This window comes from Carassius auratus, unplaced genomic scaffold (genome assembly GCF_003368295.1).
Source record: "Carassius auratus strain Wakin unplaced genomic scaffold, ASM336829v1 scaf_tig00217092, whole genome shotgun sequence".
Classification (NCBI taxonomy): Eukaryota; Metazoa; Chordata; class Actinopteri; order Cypriniformes; family Cyprinidae; genus Carassius; species Carassius auratus.
This window is the reverse complement of record NW_020528891.1, coordinates 7501-16048: the sequence shown is the minus strand read 5'-3', so window position 1 is coordinate 16048 and position 8548 is coordinate 7501. Positions and strand designations below refer to the sequence as shown.

General features: G+C 43.8%; 4 non-coding genes across 4 annotated transcripts; all 4 read left to right on the top strand.

The window, feature by feature from the left end:
* The first annotated feature begins 2509 nt into the window (after nt 1–2509).
* On the top strand, nt 2510–2582 carry trnav-cac (transfer RNA valine (anticodon CAC)). Its single transcript has one exon. It is a non-coding gene; the product is annotated as a tRNA-Val (tRNA).
* Nucleotides 2583–3188: 606 nt separating this feature from the next.
* On the top strand, nt 3189–3261 carry trnav-uac (transfer RNA valine (anticodon UAC)). Its single transcript has one exon. It is a non-coding gene; the product is annotated as a tRNA-Val (tRNA).
* Nucleotides 3262–4503: 1242 nt separating this feature from the next.
* Nucleotides 4504–4576, top strand: trnav-aac (transfer RNA valine (anticodon AAC)). The gene has a single exon. It is a non-coding gene; the product is annotated as a tRNA-Val (tRNA).
* Nucleotides 4577–6065: 1489 nt separating this feature from the next.
* Nucleotides 6066–6138, top strand: trnav-aac (transfer RNA valine (anticodon AAC)). The gene has a single exon. It is a non-coding gene; the product is annotated as a tRNA-Val (tRNA).
* The last annotated feature ends 2410 nt before the right edge of the window (nt 6139–8548 follow it).

Genomic DNA, 8548 nt, shown 5'->3' with positions numbered 1-8548 from the left:
TCAAAAATCTGTAAGTAAACATTCCACTTATAACAGCAAATGACACTTTAAATACCATGCATACAATTCATGAAGTGCACTCACCCTCACCACTGGTATGTTCAACCCTTAATTATAGTTAGAACAAAAAAACATGTTTTTTAGAACAGGCAAGAACACTGCCAAAGCAACAAATAAGATAATTAAATTCAGAAATGGAGGATAAGTCTGTATGTAACAGAATAAGCCTCTGAATCTGATAAGGAAAGTAACCTGCTGTAGACAAGACTGTGGATCCCGTGGCTGCAGATGATCCTGAAAATTAAGCATTATAATTTGAACATTTTTGCTCCAGTATGTGCAATTGCATGTGTCAAAAACATGCTGAACTTGACATGGCTCTGTATAACACACATGACGCGACTTGTGATTCACTTACTCAGCTGTGTGAGATACTTTGTTGGAGACAGACTCAGCATTATCCTCTCCAGTTCTTCATCCTCCTCCATCACTATAAAACAAAATCAATGGATCAGTAGGCTTTAAGTAACAATATAAGCACATTTGCATGAATTTTATTAACTTACCAGGCTGATCAGAAGCAGTACTGGAAGAAACAAGTGGTCTTGCAGTGGAAGCTGATGGTGGGGGCACCGGAGGAGTGTTTATCGTCAGCTGTTGTTGTTGCTGTTTTAAAAGATACTGCTGCAAGTTGTACATTTTGCTGCCTGGAACACAATTCTGCTTTATTATAAAGAAAGCATATCCGTCTGCCCTGGTATCCCAAATTTGTCTCCAAGTGTCTTGAGCTCTTGTTCCAAATCCAACAGTATTGTCTTCCTCCATCAAAACTGGCAATGGATCTGGCCTTTGAGACAGATACCGTTTAAGGTCATCAATTTCCTTAAAGCTTCTTGAGTATTCAATAAAGGAAATTAGACTATCTTTGCAAGGACCCTCTGGGTTGAACTACCCAGCCTGTTCTTCTTCCTCAACCTTATTGGACAGGTACAAAGCATAGCCGACATCATTCTCTAGTAACCACCTGAAAGACTGGCCCTTGTATTTGCCAAACTGTAGAATATATTCTCCCAACACCTCTTGCTTGTCAGAGACATCCCCTCCTCTCTGTAAGACAACAGAACGGGCATTCATCCTGACCAGATCTTCTCTTTGAGGTGTTGACTTGTTCTGCAGTGAAGGGTTGTCTTTAATTCTTTTTGCCTCTTCTGATGGGTCCCGGCGTAAATGGCCTGATGGGCCTTTCCTGAAAGACACCTTGTATCTCCCGGGGAAAAAAACTGTTTTCTTCATGATGCTGTTCTGAAATCATGGCCACATAAAAATACTTAATATAGTGAAATAAGACAGTTATCAGCAGCACTTTTATATATATATATATAAGTTATATAATATAAGTTATTTTAACTTGCCATAATATTTCATAATATTACAGTTTTTTTCCTTAATAAATGCAGCCTTAGAGCATAAGAGACTTATACATTTGTGTTATTTAATATTTATTTAATCCACTCAATATATGAGTAAGTATATATATATTTAATATGAAAATGTGTACATGTATATATTAAAACAAGTTTAACTAATTCAAAATGTTGTTTTATATGCACACAGTTCAGTAATATATATAATAATATAGAATATATATGTAATAAATGTAATATGTGTGTTTAATACATATGAATTACATTATGAGTATCATATTGCATTGTTAACATTTAAAAAAAAAATGTAACAAGTACTTAGAGATTAATTATGAAACATTCACTCTTACAAAGAAACTATAACAATTATATAAAATAACTGCTGTATTTTCAACGATGACTTTGGTTTAATATTTCCTAACATCACAAACCAATCAACACAATTAACACAATACCATTACATGAGAATATACATATAATTTATATGATAATGTATTTACAATCCAGAAAGTGAATATTGCTAAAGTAACGTAGCATTCAACTTAACCTACCTTCTCGCTTAACGTTAATTGCGTTGATCTCGAACTCTTACGTAAAAACAGCGGTCACCTGAGGTAAAACTTTTGCGAAGGTAGTTTAGACAGTTAATGCTTGTCAGCAAACTTGTTTTGTTTTGTACAACAATTCGGTAAACATATCTCTCCAATCGTGAAGCTGGTCTCCTCCCCTCCTCCACTCACTACGAATGATTGACAGATGACACCAGGCTGCTTGAATTCCGCGCCACGGAAGAGGCGAAACAGCACCGGGGAATCTACGTGTGGCCACAAATATATTGCATCCGTAGTGTTAAGCACTACCATAGAGAATGAATGGGAAAAGTTAAGAGAAGTTAAGCTTAACTATTTTCGGCTCCTAAGGTCCTCGCGAAAGGTCCTCGTTTCGAAAACCGAGCAGAAACAGCTGTCCCCTTTTGAAGAAATGTATGAACCCTTTTGAGCCGACAGTTGGCTTCAGAAGGTTTAGCCTTTATGCGCATTTTGCTGAGCCTGCACACAATGATTTCGGACTTGCTTAGGAAGTGGGTTTCCGTAGTGTAGTGGTTATCACGTTCGCCTCACATGCGAAAGGTCCCCAGTTCGAAACTGGGCGGGAACACTGAATCTCTTTTCACAATCGTTTAGGTGGGTTTCTGTTGAGGAGGAACTCAATTCTACCAAGGCTTTGGGGCCAAGAGGCATGAACACAGTCACTAAAGGTATAGTTGATGCAGAAATGAAAGAGCAGTCATTGTTTGACCTAAACCTATCCCACAACTGTGACATTCCAAGCCTGTCTGGCTTTCTTCTGAGGACCACGAAAAAAGAGATTTGCCTGAGTGGCCCTCTGTTGAGCAACAGCTCTGCATCACGAAGGCCCGTCTTTACACAGGTGTAGAGATAATTATTAAGCCACACTAGGCAGCGGTAATACCCACGCAGACAGTACTCTGTACTTTTGACCTGGTAGTTTAAATGAACAGATGGCCGGTGCACTCAAAGACCCAATATTTCGTACAACATATAAATATACATATATTAAATGAAAGTGAGGGAAAAAACAAAGAAGAAATGGCCACAGAGGATTCCCGCAAACAACTGGAGAAATTCCCGGTTTGCTGCTAAAAATAGAAGGTATTTGCGAACTGAAGAGCGCAACGCAATTTGTAATTTGATTCGCGCTCCAAGATGCATGAGATGAAAAGATCTGACACCTTGGCCACAGGTTTCCGTAGTGTAGAGGTTATCACGTTCGCCTTACACGTGAAAGGTCCCCAGTTCGAAACTGGGCGGGAACACTGGATCTCTTTTTCAAAATTGTTCAGGTGGGTTTCTGTTCAGGAGGAACTCAACGCTTCCAAGGCTTTGCGGCCAATAAGCATTAATACAGTCACTAAAGGTAAAGTTGATGCAGAAATGAAAGAGCAGTCATTGTTTGACCTAAACCTAACCCACAACTGTGACATTCCAAGCCTGTGTGGCTTTCTTCTGAGAAACACCAAAGACGAGATTTTAGGAAACTCTGCGTAGACTGCCACGCCGAATGAACTCTGTCCTCTTGTGTAAGGGTTTTATTCCACCTAGGCCATCACGTAAGGCAGGGTCTCAAGGGGTGTCTAAAAGGGGGTACGTGGCAGGCCCTCCTTAGACCCCTGCGCGCCGGCCCTGTCTGTCCCAATGATCACTTGTGTCACCACAAACAGCCCATCAGTCCCTCTCACCGCCTATGTGACCACTACTTGCGCTTCTGTCCACTGGTAATACAAAAACTGTGACCGCAAGCTGTCTATGTGTCCCCCTGATCCCCTACGTGCCCACAAGTAGCCTTTTTATCCCCTTGACGAACTTTAAAACACATCCATCTGGAGTGTTATTTGCTGATAAAATGATGCAAGCTGTAGCAGTTTCTAACACATAGCTAACCTTCTTGAAATTCAACACAATGGTCAACGAATCTGCCAATAAACCTGTTCAGGTGGCTCCTCGCTTACTCCCAAAGCACCCAGAGGTGTTAAACCCTCGGAATTCCACTGACCACAAACAGTCTGTTTTTTTTACAATGGGATAGATTGTACGTGGCAAGTCCATGTCTCAGCTTTCTGAAGAGATATCAAGCTAAAACCTGATTTCCCATGCTAGTCTGGACACGTGCTACCCCTGTGGTGAGTTTCTATAAGATTGGAGAAACTTGAAATCTCGGCTCAAAAAAACTAAAAGTTTCAAGAAGATTGGAGAAACTCGAAAATTTGACCAACAAAAATCACAAAAGAGAAATTTTCGAGTTTCTCCTGTGTTCTTGAAAGTTTGGGTTTGTTAGTTTGAGACTAGCACAGGAAGGCAAGTTTCAGCTTGATATCAAGCTGCAAGTGTTTAATTCCGAGGTAAGTTAAGGGTAGCGTTTCAGGAAACTCTGCATAGACTGCCAGGCCGAATGAACTGTGTCCTCTTGTGCGTGGGAATTACGCCGATTGTCTATTTGCTTTCGGGCACATCACAGTATAAATATTCGCCAAAAAAGCACTCTAGCATTAGACTGTGGAGTTTCTGTAGTGTAGTGGTCATCACGTTCGCCTAACACGCGAAAGGTCCTTGGTTCGAAACCGAGCAGAAACAGCTGTCCTCTTTTGAAGAAATGTATGAACCCCTTTGAGCCGACAGTTGGCTTCAGAAGGTTTAGCCTTTACGCGCATTTTGCTGAGCCTGCACACAATGATTTCGGACTTGCTTAGGAAGTGGGTTTCCGTAGTGTAGTGGTTATCACGTTCGCCTCACACGCGAAAGGTCCCCAGTTCGAAACTGAGCGGGAACACTGAATCTCTTTTCACAATCGTTTAGGTAGGTTTCTGTTGAGGAGGAACTCAATTCTACCAAGGCTTTGGGGCCAAGAGGCATGAACACAGTCACTAAAGGTATAGTTGATGCAGAAATGAAAGAGCAGTCATTGTTTGACCTAAACCTATCCCACAACTGTCACATTCCAAGCCTGTCTGGCTTTCTTCTGAGGAACACGAAAAAAGAGATTTGCCTGAGTGGCCCTCTGTTGAGCAGCAGCTCAGAAACACCAAAGACGAGATTTTAGGAAACTCTGCGTAGACTGCCACGCCGAATGAACTCTGTCCTCTTGTGTAAAGGTCTTATTCCACCTAGGCCATCACGTAAGGCAGGGTCTCAAGGGGTGTCTAAAAGGGGGTACGTGGCAGGCCCTCCTTAGACCCCTGCGCGCCGGCCCTGTCTGTCCCAATGATCACCTGTGTCACCACAAACAGCCCATCAGTCCCTCTCACCGCCTATGTGACCACTAATTGCGCTTCTGTCCACTGGTAATACAAAAACTGTGACCGCAAGCTGTCTATGTGTCCCCCTGATCCCCTACGTGCCCACAAGTAGCCTTTTTATCCCCTTGACGAACTTTAAAACACATCCATCTGGAGTGTTATTTTCTGATAAAATGATGCAAGCCGTAGCAGTTTCTAACACATGGCTAACCTTCTTGAAATTCAACACAATGGTCAACGAATCTGCCAATAAACCTGTTCAGGTGGCTCCTCGCTTACTCCCGAAGCACCCAGAGGTGTTAAACCCTCAGAATTCCACTGACCACAAACAGTCTGTATTTTTTACAATGGGATAGATTGTACGTGGCAAGTCCATGTCTCAGCTTTCTGAAGAGATATCAAGCTAAAACCTGATTTCCCATGCTAGTCTGGACACGTGCTACCCCTGTGGTGAGTTTCAATAAGATTGGAGAAACTTGAAATCTCGGCTCAAAAAAACTAAAAGTTTCAAGAAGATTGGAGAAACTCGAAAATTTGACCAACAAAAATCACCAAGAGAAATTTTCGAGTTTCTCCTGAGTTCTTGGAACTTTTGGTTTGTTAGTTTGAGACTAGCACAGGAAGGCAGGTTTCGGCTTGATATCAAGCTGCAAGTGTTTAATTCCGAGGTAAGTTAAGGGTAGCGTTTCAGGAAACTCTGCATAGACTGCCAGGCCGAATGAACTCTGTCCTCTTGTGCGTGGGAATTACGCCGATTGTCTATTTGCTTTCGGGCACATCACACTATAAATATTCGCCCAAAAGGTACTCTAGCACTAGACTGTGGAGTTTCTGTAGTGTAGTGGTCATCACGTTCGGCTAACACGCGAAAGGTCCTCGGTTCGAAACCGAGCAGAAACAGCTGTCCCCTTTTGAAGAAATGTATGAACCCCTTTGAGCCAGCAGTTGGCTTCAGAAGGTTTAGCCTTTATGCGCATTTTGCTGAGCCTGCACACAATCATTTCGGACTTGCTTATCGGCGCATATCGGTCTGGCGCCGATACAGGATGGCTGCCTCCGTGACGTGCTCCGCATATGTTTTTGTGTTTTTGTTAGTTTGTCCTGTCTTTAGTTATATTCCTGCCATCAGTTTCACCAGGGAAGAACTGCTGAACATTCGGCAGAACACACCACAGGATATTTTACCGGATTTCAATTATTCAGACGTTTTACTGAACGTTGTTATCGGAGGAGCGGCGGCGCTGATCAAGCGCTTCAGGACGCGCAGACGGGGGAAGCGGGCGGGAGCGCTCGTCAGACTCAGGAAGCGCGGATTTCGAACGCCGTTGCCTAGCATCCATCTGGCAAATCTCCGCTCTCTACCCAACAAAACGGACGAACTCCTTCTGCTTTCTCGGACAAATAAGGATTTCACACACTCTGCTGCTCTGTGTTTCACGGAAACCTGGCTGAATGACACCATACCGGACAGCGCGCTCCATCTGCCGGGCTTTCAGCTGTTTAGAGCGGATCGTGACACAGAATCAACGGGGAAATCGCGTGGCGGCGGGACATGCTTTTACATCAATGAACGGTGGTGTACAGATGTAACTGTGTTAAAGAAGACGTGCTGCTCAAATCTCGAAACACTCTTCATTAACTGCAAGCCGTTCTATTCGCCTCGGGAGTTTCACTCGTTCATTCTGGTCAGTGTTTACATCCATCCCCAAGCGCATGTGAGCTCAGCTTTACAGAAACTCGCTGATCAGATCACAGAGACAGAACAACAACACCCGGACTCTGTTTTAATCATTCTCGGGGACTTTAATAAAGCCAATCTGTCCCGTGAACTGCCAAAATACAGACAGCATGTTACTTGTCCCACAAGAGACAGTAATATATTGGATCACTGTTACACCACAATAAAGGATGCATTTCACTCTGTTCCACGAGCAGCTTTGGGACGTTCTGATCACCTTCTGGTTCATCTAATACCGTCCTACAGGCAGAAACTAAAATCAGCTAAACCTGTATCAAGGACTGTAAAAAGATGGACTAATGAAGCAGAGCAGGATTTACAATCTTGTTTTGACCTCACTGATTGGAGTGTTTTTGAAGCTGCTGCCACCGATCTGGATGAACTCACAGAGACCGTAACAATATATATTAGTTTCTGTGAGGATATGTGTATTCCTACAAAGACTCAACTAATTTACAATAATGACAAACCGTGGTTCACTGCAAAACTCAGACAGCTCCGTCAGGCCAAAGAAGATGCTTACGTGAAGGGGGACAATGTCTTGTATAAACAGGCTAAATACACATTGGAAAAGGAGATCAAAGTGGCAAAGAGGAATTATTCTGAAAAAATAAGGACTCAGTTCACTTCCAACGACTCCGCATCAGTGTGGAAAAGTCTAAAGAAGATCACCAATTACAAGACACCACCCCCCAGCACCGTAGAGAATCAACGACTGGCAGACGATCTGAACGAGTTTTACTGCAGGTTTGAAAGAACACCCATCACCTGCCCTGAACGCCTCCCCCAACAACCATTCACACCCTTCACAACTCCTGCAACCAGCCCTGAATGCCTCTCCAAACTACCGTTCACACCATTAACAGCTCCTGCAACCCATCCTGAACACCTCTCCAATCAAGCACTCTCACCATTCTCACCTCCTGCATCCCCCCTCTCCCCCACACCTGCAATTCAGATCAGCGAGGATGCGGTGCGCCAGGTCTTCCGGAAGCAGAAAAGGAAAAAAGCACCAGGCCCAGATTGTGTTACACCAGCCTGTCTGAAATCCTGTGCTGACCAGCTGGCCCCCATCTTCACACAGATCTTCAACAGATCGCTGGAGCTGTGCGAAGTCCCTTCATGCCTCAAACGTTCCACCATCATCCCCATCCCTAAGAAACCCAAAATTACAGGACTAAATGACTACAGGCCTGTGGCTCTAACGTCTGTAGTCATGAAGTCATTTGAAAAACTGGTGCTGGGCCACCTGAAGGACATCACTGGGCCCTTGCTGGATCCTCTTCAGTTTGCCTACAGAGCAAACAGGTCTGTGGACGATGCAGTAAACATTGGACTGCATTATGTTCTGCAACACCTAGACAGACCGGGGACTTATGTGAGGATCCTGTTTGTGGACTTCAGCTCGGCCTTCAACACGATCATCCCAAACCTCCTCCTGCCCAAACTAAATCAGCTCTCCGTGCCCACCTCAGTCTGTCAGTGGATCAACAGCTTCCTGACAGACAGGCAGCAGCTAGTGAGGCTGGGAAAATACACATCCAGCACCCGTACAATCAGCACCGGAGCTCC